This window comes from Nannospalax galili, unplaced genomic scaffold (genome assembly GCF_000622305.1).
Source record: "Nannospalax galili isolate Female #2095 unplaced genomic scaffold, S.galili_v1.0 scaffold3775, whole genome shotgun sequence".
Lineage (NCBI taxonomy): Eukaryota > Metazoa > Chordata > Mammalia > Rodentia > Spalacidae > Nannospalax > Nannospalax galili.
Window position 1 is genome coordinate 10,043 of NW_008336310.1, and position 10,042 is coordinate 20,084.

The following is a 10,042-nucleotide window of genomic DNA, read 5'->3' on the forward strand; positions in this document are numbered from 1 at the left end:
CTGTCTCTTATCCCCTTTGAGGTGAGAGTTATATTTTTGCATCAACACAGGCAATATACACATATGCATAAAATAAAAATAATAAGTAAAATATAAAAATAAACTAAAATAAAATATCAGAACTTGAGCCTTAATGCAAGTTCACTTTAGACAAACTGTTCAGATTTCACAGAGCCTTTATCTCCCATCATGCAAGTAAAGTAATCAAAGGATCTTGTTTCCAGCATGCTCTAGATTGGTTTCTAATAGTTTTTCATTATTACTCAGAAAACTTAGCATAACAGATTCAAAGGTATGAATATAATATTATTAATAATTTGTCTTTGGTACCTTAAATGCATTTTGCAGTTTAGTCGTTTAAGGTACGTGCTATGATAATTAACTTGGTATAATTCACAGCCCTTTCCAACTTTCTATCCAAAGTCACAGATAGATATTTAGTAACTAAAATGCCATCATTTTTTTCTGTCTCTCAGAACAACAGTATTCCAAGTTGTTTCTGCATATTTTGAGAATTAGAGTCATTAGTGGCAAAAAAGGAAAACGTGTATGCTATTTATTACATGTGACATTAATGCCTCCTTTGCCACTGCAAGTTATTACATAATGACATAATGTGAGGTTATTTGTACAACTATGATTACACATCCCAAAGGCCACAAGGCTTCTCTTATGGTTCCACAGATATTCCTGCTACCTGTTGCTCTGTTCTATTAGGCATTGTAATTATGTACTTAGAAGTTCTTTAGAGATTATCTTAGGTACCTCACAGATGAGAATGGTTCCTCTGAAGCAGTTACCAGATCTGTTATGTAATTATATAATTAAGTTCAGGTAGTAAAAACCTTAAGAAAAAACTCTTTAAAAAAATAAACAGCCTGCAGTGGAACAAGAGATGAGTTGGATTGCAAATTAAAAGTGGTTGGAAAAAAGTGGTATGTATGCCAATGGTAAAAACAAAGGTTTCTCAGCATTGATTTCTGTATTGGGATTACAACCTCAGAAGCGTACTCAAGGGAGTGAGATCTAACCCCACAGTCATTTCCGACTTTGAGCTAGACATGATTTGTAAGTGGCACTTCGAAAAGTGCTCCTCTTCTTGTTCTACTTTCTTCAGTGTGACTTGGGAGCCATCAAGAGACAAAGGGTAACTAAGAGTCTAAATAAAATAGAAGTTCTTCCTATTGTAGTTTTTCATATTCTACGTCAGTTATAATTGGCCTCATTTCTATGGAAGAAATACATCATCTTAGCTCTAATCACATGTCCTGAGCTAGCAAAGTAGAAAGCACACAAAATAAGGAAGTAGGATTTCAAATTAGTATCCAACACAAAACTAAGAAATGATGCTTCTAAATTAATTGTGTGTGTGTATGTCTGTGTCTGTGTGAGGTATTGTATGTATGGTGTGGTATGATGTTATTGTACCAACATTATAATTACCTGAACAAATAGCCTGACTCTTAAATTTACTTTTTAAGAGTGGGTCCGTGAGAAAGAACCCAACAGAGGGATGCTTTTGGAAGCTCTTGTCAAGAAATTCCAAAGCCTCTCATATGAACATTTGAAAATTGCTGTGTTCCCTGTCTAGAACTTGTAAAGCTAATTACTCTTGCCTATACTTCTCATTCACACACACACAAAAAAAAGTTATGCAAAAAAAAAAAAAAAAAAGAGTGGGTCCAAACTAGGAGGACACATCCCCATAGAATGCCCTTGGAACCATTTGTCTGGAACTTTTTCCCTGGAACTATGTCCTCGAGGCTGGCCCCACCCATGATTTTATTCAAGACGGTTTCTTCAACTTCAATAGCGGAATTACAAGCTTAGCTTCACCCTAATCTTAAAAGACCATCCAGCCCTTTCATCCCTAGTTCTTGACTATCTCATTCTCTCAAGGTCATGAGTCCTTCCCAGTCTCCACAGTGTGCAATGGAGATGGTGCACTGCCTTTCAGCACTTTGATTTGTTGATTCTCAAGCAAACCCACATTCATTCATTATCCCTTTGGGTAGAGTACCAATTTGATGTTCCCAGGAAATAAGATCAGGTACCCAGGACACAAGACACAAAAGCATATGGTTGTGCTGGGGTCAACTTAAAGTCATTAATCCGGATTGTGCCCATTTATAAAAGTCATTCTCACAGCATGATGTGTTTGTATGTATATGTGTGGTATAAAATTTGCTGCTGTGAGGATGTGCACACATATGCAGGGGTGCATGTATATGTATATGAATGAGTGTGGAGGACAGAAATCAACATCAGGTATATTTCTTCAATCATGCTACACGTTGTATTTTGGATCAGAGTCTCTCACTGAACCCACAACTCATTAATTCATCTATTCTGACTGGATAATGAGTTTCAAGGATCAACCTACCTCCGAATCCCTGCTCCACCAGTGCTGGGCTTACAGGTACATGCTTCCAGGCCGATGTTAACATGGGTCTGGATCCAAATGCAGGTTCCTGTGCTTGTGTGCCAGGCACTTCAGCAACTGACTCATTTCCCCAGCCTTTGAAATACTTTTAATATTTATTCTTAATTGCTATATAACAACTATGCATATTTATAAAGTGTGGTGTGATATTTTCTTATACACAAACAGTGAACCTGATGCAATTGTGTTAACTGGCATGTCAATTAACTTCTCCACCAGTTTATCATTTATTTGTATTAGGTACATTCAGATTCCTCCCTGCTAACTATTTGGAAATAAACATAAACATTGATACCAGTCTTAGTTACCCTTTTATCTACAGGACATTACAGGGTTTTGCTTCTAAAAGATATTGCTTTGTAAAGTCCATCTCTAGGGTTGGAGAGATGGCTCAGCAGTTAAGAGCACTGGCTGCTCTTGAAGAGGATCTAGGTCAATTCCCAGCACCCATATGGCAGCTAACAAATGTCTGTAACTCATTTTCAGGGGAATCCAGCGCCCTCTTCTGACTCTGCAGGCATTGAGGGACACAGGTGCTCTTACCCACATGCAGGCAACATGCTTGTGCACATAAAAAATAAATAAATACAATATTAAAAATAAAGTCCATCTCTAGTACAGTACAAGGATATCATGTTATCGCTTATACAAACGTAAAGTTAATCATGTGAAAGGTGGTCCTTCTGGGGCTTCATATGGCTCAAAAACAAAAGTCTATCAGTCTGTAGAGAGAGCAACATGTCAAGGAAAAAGGAAAAAGTCTTAGATGTTAATTTGTCCTTTGTCAAAACAGCTTACCTCTTAGATAGCACAAACCACGAGGTCATCTCACCTGATTCTCCATGGCCGCTCTGCTTGGCCGCTTCAGCTTTCAATTCCCTTCAGCGCCAGCCCAGTGAGACCTCCTGCTGATCCTTTCAAATTTGTCTCCGTCCTCCAGTTTTATCACCTTCCCACAGGAATGCTGTCCGCTAAGAGGACCATACCGCTAACTTAACAGAAGTTGATCACTCTAAACTTTACATACCACTCATTTTAACGTGTTGTTGCTTGCTTTAATTTTAGTTTTACTCCACTAATACTGGAGCAAATCATTTAGATTCTTATGCACTCCATTGCACTCAGTAAATATCAGGTGAAGGCAAGATCCTTGAAAACTATCCCTATCACCAAAAACTGTTCTAACTTTCTAAGGAGGTGAAACTAAATTTTATAACAAATAATATTAAGAAACATTAGTGTATACACACTATCTGTAGGACAGGAGAGGGTGAGAGACTTCTTTGCATGCCATTGAAATATAAAGTTACAACTTCCTTAGGAAAAGTTAACAGCATTGCTTCAGCCATTCGTTCAACTTTATTTAAATCATCTGGACCTATATAATTTAGAAAAATTAGCTTAAATACAACAAAACGTTTCATAGAAATATTATTCATACAGGTGGAAAATGTATAAACCTGAGTGTCTCAATATAAGAGAACAGATAGCCAAACTATGCTGTATGCCAAATATAAAATTGTATACAGTCATGTAAAATTATGATCCTGAATATTTAATATTGATGCAAGGAGTAGAATAGTTATTTAAGTACTTGTTAAATACCAAGTACATGTGTGGTATGTGACTGTTTAGCATATATCATGTCATTTCCCAATAGCTCCCTGAATTGCATTTTATTATTAGAGTCATGTTATAGATTAAAAATGAGATTTAATGAAGCTGAATCATTTCCCAACTTTTCACAAAAGAGAATTAGGATCTGAACACACACAAATCACCTTCAGAGTCACTTTCCTATGTTCATGGCCTTCTCCCTGTATCACCCCTGAGAAGTAAAACAAGCAAACAACACAATATGCTTCAGAGAGAATACAAATGTAACTAGTCTGCAAAATAAAATTACAGGGAACTGGAAGATTGAAAGGATAGGCACTAAAGTACTGATAACAGTTTGCCTTTGAGTGTGATAATACTCTGAGGTGTTTTCCCTTCTCTTTCCTGTTTTCTAGATATCTTAGAATAATCAAGTTTTTTAAAGTCCTGTAGGGGAGAAGAGAATTTGTGCTCAGTCCTAAGCAGATATTCATTTTTGTGACGATAAGGAGGCCAAGGATGTGCATATCTATCATGAATAACCTGGGGATGTGGAATCTTAACTCAAGCAGAACTGAAGTTAAGAGAGACTGGGGATGTGCTGAGAAGCTTGAAAGACAAAGTCCAAGATTTACCTGATAAGGGGTAAGTAAGGAATACGATCTTGTTTTCCCTTCCTTTTAAAATTAATTCTCTGAGAATTTCATACAATAATTATCATATTCATCCACCTTCCCCAACTCCTCTCAGATCCACTTTCCTTCCCCTACACACCCAGATTTCTGTCTTCAATTAAAAAAAGTCTAATTTGTGTTGCCCACATGTTCTTGGGTGTGGACCATCCACCTGAGTATCTTCAACCTACCAGGGGCCTCACCCTTTTAAAAAAAGGACTCTCCTTCCTTCTGGTTGAGACAGAAAAACAGTTTCAATAATGATTTCTTTAACATAATGATCTCTTACATAGCGTCTGTTTACATCCAGACAAATATCACATTTTCTCTCATAAGGGGACTTGAGATTTATGTGTGTGTATCTGTGTGTGCATATGCATGTGTGTGTCTGTGTGTGTGTCTGTGTGCATGTATCTATGTGTGTTTGTATATGTGTGTGTCTGTGTGAGTTTATGTGTTTGCATGTGTGTAAATGCATGCATGCACATGTGCATGCGAGAGGGAGAGAGAGAGAGAGAGAGAGAGAAGGGAGAGAGAGACTGAAGTAGAAAAGAGGCATAGGGCATGGTAAAGAGGAACAAGAGAGAATAATGGAACAGACCCAAAATGAAGGCAGGAGAGATGACTTGGGGGCTGGAAAGAGACCAGCAAGTTGGAAGTGGAGAGGATGAGAGAGGGTAATAAGTAAGCAGCACAAAATCAACCAAGGTACAATGGCATAGACATGTATATATGTATATATGTGTATATATGTGTGTGTGTGTGTGTATGTGTGTGTGTGTGTGTGTGTGTGTGTGTGTGTGTATTCACTGCTTTTCTCTTTGCTGTTACCAAACACCTGACAAAGACTTAGAAGATAAAAAGTTTGGTTCCTACAGGCACTCCTTGGGTTTTGGCCCCTTCCTGTTGAAGCTGCTGGAGAGTGCAGACTAACAGAGGAGTTAGCCAGATCCATCGGGTTGGGTCACCACCGTGTTCCTGCTTTGGGACCAGCCCCAGTCCCTCTGCCCCAGAGCTCACATATTCTCTGCTTAGCTAGTTAGAACCAGCCCAGTTGATCCCCACCAACCCAATTTAGGCATAGATTTTTCACCCTGCTAGAGAGCTCCTGACTAGCCTGCCTGAAACCATCCGGTCCCTCCAATAAAAAAAAAATCAAGAGAGGTTGGAGAGATGGCTTAGCAGTTAAGAGCACTGACTGCTCTTGCAGAGGACCTGGGTTTGATTCCCAGCACCCATATGGGGCTTACAAACCATCCTTAACTCCAGTTCCAGGGGAATCTGAAACCTTCTTCTGACCTCCACAGCATTGCACAACACAGGTGCATTTACATACATGCAGGCAATACACTCAGACACATAAAATAAAAATAATAAATAAAATATAAAAAAAATCAAAAGAGAGGACCCGAAACACAGACCAACTAACTATTCATACCTGGTCAGAAAGCAACCAAGCTACATCAACAATATAAACAGAATCAAACTTCAACTCAATGAAGGCAAGCTTGAACTCTATATCAGACACGCAACCAGAAAAGAAATCCATTCGCACAGGCGACAATGAAAAAAATAGAAATAATACAAAAAACCAGGATGATATGTCTTCACCAAAACCAACTAGTCCCACAGAAGTATTCTACAATGAGAACTACCTAAAGATACTCCAGGACACAGAATTTAAAAGAACAATCATAGCGGGGTGTGGCGGCACGCGCCTTTAATCCCAGCACTTGGGAGGCAGAGGCAGGAAGATCTCTGTGAGTTCAAGGCCAGCCTGGTCTACACAGTGAGTTCCAGGACAGCTGGGGCTACAGGGAGACCCTGTCTCAAAAAAGACCAAAAAAAAAGAACAGTCATAAACATGATCAAAGAATTCAATGACTTTAAAGAATATACAAACAACTCAAAAACTCAAAGAAGATAGGGATAAACTCCTAACTGAAGTTCAAGAAAATGCAAATATGCAGATATATGAAACGACAAAAACAATCCTGAATTTGAAAAATTAATTCATGAGATAGAAATATTGAAGAAAACTCAGACTTAAATGAGGATGGAATTGAAAAAAATCAATACACCAATTTGAAATGAGAGGAAAAATCCTTACAAACAGAATGAATGAAATGGAAAACAGAATATCAAGACTTGACAATAAAGTTGAATAAATGGACCACTCAAGCAAAGAATATGAAAAAAAAATGTAAAAACGCAGGTATGGAATATACAGAAAATGTGGAACACCATGAAAAGACTAAATTTACATTTCATAGGTATAGTGGAAGGACAAGAATATCAGGGCAATGCCATTGGCCAAATCTTCAACAGGATTATAGAAGAAAATTTCCCTAAATTAAGGAAAGACACACCCATACAAGTACAAGAAGCAGACAGAACACCAAACAGACAGGACCAGGACAGAAACTCCCCACAGCACATCACAGTAAAAACACTAAATGCACAGAACAAAGAGAGAATACTGAAAGCTGCAAACAACAAACAAACAAACAAAAACACAAGTCACATATAAAGGAAGACTACCACCAAGAGGAAAGAAAAAACTTCAATGGCACAAATAGGCTGAAAGAATTCATGCCCACCAAGCCAGTCCTACAGAGAATACTTGGAGAATACAGAGATTACAAAGGACAGGAGAAAAGATTAATCATAACCAAGAGGCTACAGAAAGAAAACAAGTGAAGGTTTAATTACGGAAACACAAAATAAGACTAAGAACATAAACAGAAAATAAAAGGAGAGTAACCAATACACACCTTTAAATAGTAACTTTAAATATCAATGACCTCACTCATCAGTAAGAAGACACAGACTAGCTGAATGAATTAAGAAACAAAATTCATCTTTTTGTTATCTACAAGTATTGTGATTCCAATAGCTGACAAAAACGACCTCAAATTAAAATTAATGAAAGGAGATAAAGAAAGTGATTTCATTCTGATCAAGAGAACAGTTGACCAAGAAGATACTACAATCAACACAGTTGCACCAAACTCTAGTGCTCCCATTTCACAAAAACAGTAGGACAGGATTTCAAGACACAGATTAATGCCAACTCAGTAATAGTAGGTGACCCCACTAATTCCAGTAGACTGATCGACTGGACAAAGAATAAACTGAGAAATACCTGAATTAAATTATTTCATACATTAAATGGACTTAACAGACATCTACGGAATATTCCCCTCAAGTACCAAAGAATACACTTTCTATTCAGCATCCCATGGAACTTTCTCTAAAATAGATCACATACTGGGACACAAAACAAACCTCAACAAATGCAAAAAATTGAAACACTTTCATGTATTCTATTGGACCACAATGCAATAAAGCTAAACACCAACTGCAAAAGAAACTCTAATAACTACATGAACCAATGAAGATTAAACAACACACTCCTGAATGATGAATGGGTCAAAGAAGAAATTAAGAAAGAAATGAAAGTAGTCCTAGAACTAAATGAAAATGATAATGCAACACAACAAAACCTCTGGGAAGCATTATAGGCAGTCCCTATGAGGGACGTTCATAGCTCTGAAACCTACATTAAAAAGTCAGAAAGAGCATAAAAAGATGGCTTAACGGTACAACTCAAGAATCTGGAAAGGCAAGAATAAACAAAACACAAACCCAGCAGACAAGAAGAAATAATAAAAATAAGAGAAGAAACCAATGGAACAGAAACAAGGGAAATAATACAAAGAATCAATGAATCTGAGAGCCTTTGTTTGAAAAGATAAATAAGATAGATAGACCCTTAGTTCAGTTAACCAAAAGAAAGAAAGAGCAAATCCAAATCAACAAGATCAGAGATTAAAGAGGAAACATCACACAGACAATAAAGAGATTCAGATCATTATAAGAAAATACTTTTAAAACCTATACTCTATTAAATTTGAAAATCTAAAAGAAATGTACAAGTTTCTAAATTCAGTGAAAACACCACACTGAAGTAAAACCAAGAAAAGATCAACAATACTGATTACAAAGAGCTATGCCAAGGGGATTACCATTGCAGAACTCAAACTATATTACAAAGCTATAACCATAAAAACAGTATGATATTAGCACAAGAGTAATGTTGTAGATCAATGGAACGAAATAGAAGACCCAAACATGCAATTACAGCCAGCTGGTATTTTACAAATTGTTAAGGACACACACTGGAGGAAAGACAGCATCTTCAACAAATGGTACTGACAAAATCTGATCTCGATCAAGTGAAAAGGAAGCCCACAGAGTGGGAAAAGAATTTCCACTAGCTATACATCTGACCGAGGATAAATACCTAGACTACACAAAAAAATCACAAACAAAACAAAGAATAAAGAAAACAAACAAGCAGGGTGTGGTGGCACATGACTTTAATCCCAGCACTTGGGTGGCAGAGGCAGGCAGATGGCTCTCTGTGAGATGGAGGCCAGCCTGGACTACATAGTGAATTCCAGGCCAGCTGTGGCTATAAGGAGACCCTGTCTCGAAAAAGAAAGAAAAGAAAAAAGAAAAAGAGAGTGTGACCCAACTGAAAAACGAGCTATGGCTCTGAACACAGAGTTCTCAAAAGGAGAAAGAAAACTGGCTAAGAAACATCTTAAAATGTGTTCAACAGCCTTAGTAATTAGAGAAATGCAGATGTCAACTAACCCAGTCAGAATGGCTAAGGTCAGAGAATGACATCAAATGCTGGTGGGAATGCAGAAAAAAAGCAACTCGGCCACTGTTAGTAGGACTGCAAACTGGTGCAACTTCTGTGGGAATCAGTGTGGACAACTCTTAAAAACTAAAAATAAGTCCACCATATGATCAAGATATACCACTCCTTGGCACATGCCCTATGGACCCATCCTACTACAGAGACACTTGCACAGCCATATTTGTTGCTGCTCTTTTCACAATAGCTAAGAAATGGAAACAACCTAAGTGTCCCTCAGCTGATGAATGGATAATGAGAATGTGGTACATTTACAAAACTGAGTTCTACTTGGTGGTTAAAGAAAATGAAATCATGAAATCTGCAGGCACATGGATAGAATTAGAAGCTTCTATACTAAATGAAATAACACAGACTGAGAAAAACAAGCAATATATGTTCTCACTCATTTGTGGCTCCTAGCTCCAAATCCTTGTGAGTATATATCCTGATATAACCACAGGAGCCAGGAAAATGGAAAGGAACCTTGGGGATAAAGAAGGAGCTCTAGAGAGAAGTGTACTAGAAGACAGGGGAAATGGGGAAAAGGGAGGGTACCTTAACTGGGAATGGAGTAGGGAGGGTTATACAGGGGGAGAGGATGATAAATAAAACAGATGT